Genomic DNA, 5,511 nt, shown 5'->3' with positions numbered 1-5,511 from the left:
TAAAACCAAAATGAGGACTATGTCCTTGGGTGGAGTGAAACTCATTTGAAATTAGGTATTGAAACATTTGATCCCCTAGAGTTTAGCCCAGATAATAAGTTAGAAGGTTTATCTGATCAGCTCATTATTGGAATTGAGCCCCTAAAAGTAAGACATGATGTAACAAAGTTGGACTTAACTATCCCCTTGTTATCTCTTTGGTGTATTGACATTGATTTGGACATTCAGTCCATGTTTCTTACATTGTACATGATTTGGGTGCATTAGGCATTACACAGATGATACAAGTCATGAGTTCTTTTTAAGTAGATAAATTGTTCACAGTTGGTTCATGAATTTGGGCAATCCAATAGAAACTGTAGTACATCACCTTCTAATTGGATGGATGACTTGTCTTGGGCGTTGGGATGAGTTTCCCATGGTGAGTTTACTAGTGTATGTGATACATATTGGACAGGACCTACGATGAATCATGACGCAATGCTATCAATTGTCATGATTCACCAAGCCACTATACTACATGGACTCTCAACTTTGAGAGGATATTGAGTCTGTGTCAAAATCAATAGGAGGTTTTAACCTATGGGTGAGACCCTAAAGTGATTATATATCCTTATAGATTAGGTCACTATCGATGGAGGCTGGTGGCAATAGGTATTCTCAATAAAGACACCATAATATCTCATGGGATTGAGACAATGTGTCATATTGGGTGATCCAAAGTACAAGTGATCATGAAATATGTGGCCACAATAATTTATTTAGTGAAATTTGACGTATACTCCTTGGAACTAGAGTATGTCATTTGATCACATAATAAGTGAGATCTGTAACTCAATGATTTAAGAAATAATCTTAATAAGTGATAGAACTACCTTGTTAGATTATGGACACAAGTTCATGGGGAGTCTGCATGTAGTGAATAATAGGTCACAAACCTGAGCACTTAGTGTCTTATTGTAACATACATAGGATACTAGAGTGTAGTTGACTCTCTATAATGAGATGTTGAGTCAATTTCAGAATTTGATTCTAAGGAAGCCACTACTCCTATGGGTCCTAGTGATCCCCATTTTGAACTCATATTCCTTATTGGCGCAACTTATGAGGGTTGGATGTGTTTTTAGTTCATTTTTGTGCATAAGGTCATTTTGGTAATTATGCAAGATTGCACATGGATAAGTAAGTGGTATCTCTGGACTGGCCTAATTGGTTAATTAAGTCTTATATGATTAATTAATCAATTAACAATCTTTATGAGCTATATTAAGTGACCCAAACTCATGATAAACTTAAGTCACTTAAACCCAGTAGGAAACCTATAAATACTACTTTAGGGGTTAAGGTTTCTATGTCTTTCCATTTTCCTCTTCGGTCTAGAGAGAGAACCTTAGCCTCCACCCTTGAAATCTCTACCATCTTAGTGCTTAAACACAAAGAAGAGTCATCAGACGGAAGATCATGGTGTTTATAAGATCCATTATGACTTTGGAGTTCTCTACATCGATTGGAATTGATTCGAGAACATCTGGATCAAAGGTATGTGACTTTATTATTTAGATCTATGCTTTCTATGACATTTATATTGTTTTTGAACAATCGTTTATCCATTACGATAGATTTAGAGAGCCTAAGATAGATTTGCATGCACCTTACATGATCTAGGGCATGAGAACAGAGTAATCTAGGGTTCCCAACACTTTAGTGTTTAGAGACATGTCACTCGGAGTGGGTGATGAATTAACTAAATTAGATTTGGAGATAAGTTTTTTTTTTTCTTATGCTAAATTGGGTTACTTGTCTTTCTTTTGAGATTTAATAATGGTTGTTTCATGTGTTATGTTCAGAAACTCAGGTTGAATGAGGAGTAGACCAATGATGAGAAAAACAAGGATGGTGGTGGTAGCTCTATGGCAGTATGTGGTGAATCGCCTAGAGCTTCAAAGATCATTGTAAGAGATTAGGCTAAGGGAAAAACACCTTTGATCCTTCCTATTATTGGTTCTTCCCATTTCGAGGGTAAGTGAGGAACCTTAGAGATCGATATCAATACATCCTCGAGGATGGCTGAGTCTTCTTCAAATCCAGCCACAAGAAACGTTGTTGTCACAAAGGATGCTACCCCGTCTAACCTGTATGATTGTTAGTATATGTTTTGAGTTTAGGTTTTTTGTTGTTGACTTGTTGCCACAAAGTTTTTGTTTGTATGTTTCTTTTGGTTGCACCATCGAACTTGGATTCATACATGTTTTTATTTGGTTCTTTGATGGCACAAGTTAAATGAGTTTGACATAATGTCAAAGCTAACTTGTTTATGTTGTGCGTTGCAGGCTTTTAGATTCACACCTCGCTCAAGTGGGTTTCAGCTACAATTGGGCTTTCCCCATAAATTGATGGTTCGATAGTGAATCATTTTGCTATTTAGTAGAGTTGGTGTTAGCTAAAATAGACCTCCCTTTATGGCGGGTCACTTTTCGTTACTAGGGCTTAAGTTTTGGCTCATGACGAGCCTTTTCCTTAATAATATGCCCAAATTTAGTTTGCCAATATTCATGCGAAAGGCTTACTTTATTGTAATGTACAAGGATTAGTGGGTTGTTCATATAAATAGGTTTGAACCAAAATTTGCTAAGTGTAATTTTATGGTAGAGTTCCACAGCTATCTTAAAAAATGTAGGTTAGTTTAGGCGTAGTACCTTTTTAGGTGTGTGTGATTCTATGGTCAAGAAAATGGTGTTCCGTTGAGGTGAATGAACCAACATACTCTTGCTCGAGACATCTTAGCAATGCGAAATGGGTCTCCTAGGTTGGGGCTATTTTTTTTCACCTAGATATCTGTTAGGATCAATTACAACTTCAAGTACCAAACTTCCTTTTTCATTGGGCGATGTTGAACTTTTTGGTTATACGCTTGCATTAAGCATTGTTGGCACGCTATCATTCGAATAGTTGTCATTTCATGTTTTTTCTCCAAGAAGGTAACAATGTTTTCCAAGGCTTTTTTATTGGTGATTTCTTCATAGGTTGAGGCTTGGAAGGTTGGTTCTCCTATTTCTACTAGCACCATGACTTATGCCCCATAAGCCAATGAAAATAGAGTCTCCTTGTTTGCACTGATTTTTGCGTTTATATAGCTAGGACAAGAGTCAAGCCCATGACTCAGTCTTCACGTGGTGTTGCAACATTTTTTTATAACATTAAAAGCTCATAAAGTATCATTTGAAAATCAGTTTGATATATCCATTGGTGTTATAAGTGAATTATATGCTGGTACCTATTTGTAGATAAGCTTACTTTGTGCAATTACACCTAGTTGTATTTTGAGTGACTCCAAGTCACATGTTTTGGGAGGTACTTATTTTGGTATTGGGTGCTTATTTTGATAGTGTAAAAAAACAATACATATTTGTTATTATTTAAATTTTTATAAGTACAAGGGTTGTGGCTAAAAAATGGGTAATAGTTGGGTACGATGACGATGATTAGGATAAACTAGTAAGTTGATTTATTTATTTAAGGCTTGGGCTTGCTTTAAGTATAGGATAGGTTACAAACATTTGACATAAATGATGGGTTGAGGGGTATTTTTGAAAAAAAAAATTGATAAGAGTAATTGTAACACCCCAAAATTTACTCTAGGGGCAAAATAGTAAATTAAAAAGTAATTAATTAATTAATTAAACTCATTAAGGGTGAAAGAATCCTTTTACAATTAATAATCCTAGGTATAAATTAGATTTTCCTTTTGTCTTTTTTATTTAGAAAACCCTATCAACCAAAATTAGAGAATTGGAGATCGTAGGGCTAAAGGTTTAGAGGTTCAGAGTTTGAAGTTCAGATTCTTTTAGGTAAGATTTTAACCCTAATTTAATATATTATATTTTTTAGTTAGTTTTGAACACACTAGATATTCTTTGAAAAAAAAATCAATCTAGATTAGGGTTAGTCTATTTAATTTTTTTTAATATCAAAATATAGGAAATTTAAGATTATGGGTTGATTTATTGTTGGAAATTGGGAAATCTTAAGTTTTTAGATGAAAAAAATAAATAAAAAGATTATTTGAAATATTTCAATTTAGGCTAGGGTTAATCTATTTAAAACTTTTAGGTCAAAATATTGAAATTATGAATATAGGTTGTCCAATTGATGAAAATAGGGAAATTCAAAATTTTCTTAGATGAATAGATCTAAGCAATGAAATTTAAAAAATTAAATGAGTAAATAAATATATCATTATACATGTGTTAAGGGATTGGAAAATATTAGGAAAAGAAAAAAAAAATATAAGATTTCAATGTATTGACTGATTTCTAAAAGTATATAATAATAATAAACAGATTTTGAAATTGTGTGCACACTAGCCATTAAAAAAATATATATATGCATGCGTGTGGGAAGAATGAAAGAACGATGAAAGTAATAATAATAATAAGGAGGTATGCACTGTGTGTGAAGTGTGTGAGTGTGGTGGATGATATATATATATATATTTAAATTTATTATATGGGTAGTTGTGTGAGTGTTGTTATGGTAGTTGTGTTTGAAAAAATATAAAAATGATAGAATAAATTATGTATAAATAAAACGAGGTGAAGTACAAATTAGTTAAATTTATAATATTATAATTAGATTAATGATAGCATAAAATTTAATTAGTAAAATAAATTGTAGTTTAATTAAATTATGTTATGTCCCAATAAATAAATTGAAAATAAAATTTAAGTTTTATATGAATTAGAAATTTATTATTATTTTTTCTAAAATGGGAATAAATTAAATTATCTTTCATAATTAAAAACATTAATTTGAATGCCTACAATTTTAGGATTGTCAAACCTATAATTTTAGATAAATAGTAATGATTATTTCTCTTATGCTTTATTAGGTGAATAATAGATTTTCCAGAATTATTTTTCTCCAGTGTTTTTAAGGACTTCTTTTGAGGTAAGGGAAATTAATACAAATTTTGAAAAAGAAAATAATTTATATATATATATATATATATATATATATATATATATATATATATATATATATATATATATATATATATATATATATATATATGTTGTTTGAAATATGTAATTGTTAATTTTGCTTTTAAGCATGGATCAAACATATTTTTTGTATGAAAAAATTTGTTATAACATTTATTTTGTTTATATCAAAACACTTGGAGATTTTCTGCTTTTGTAAGTTGGAATAAATAAAATAAAGAATTTGACTCTGATTTGTTTGACCCTTGTCAATGGGATATAATAGTTGACCTTTACATTTCGTAGTGGGAAATGTAATTGATTTGAATCCCGGCCTCTAGGGGTTTGGTTAGAGCTTACTAGTACTAGTAGTGTTTGATTCTGTCCACCTTAAAAGGAACATTTGATGCTAACCACCTATTTGTAAAGTCCCACTTAAATGGACATTATTTGTTATTTGATAACCAAAGTGAAAATAATTAAAATGTATTTGATTTGAAATGGATATGAAATGATTTTTTACATATATGAA

This window comes from Vitis riparia, chromosome 6, assembly GCF_004353265.1.
Source record: "Vitis riparia cultivar Riparia Gloire de Montpellier isolate 1030 chromosome 6, EGFV_Vit.rip_1.0, whole genome shotgun sequence".
NCBI classification, from domain to species: Eukaryota; Viridiplantae; Streptophyta; class Magnoliopsida; order Vitales; family Vitaceae; genus Vitis; species Vitis riparia.
This window is presented reverse-complemented; position numbering follows the sequence as displayed.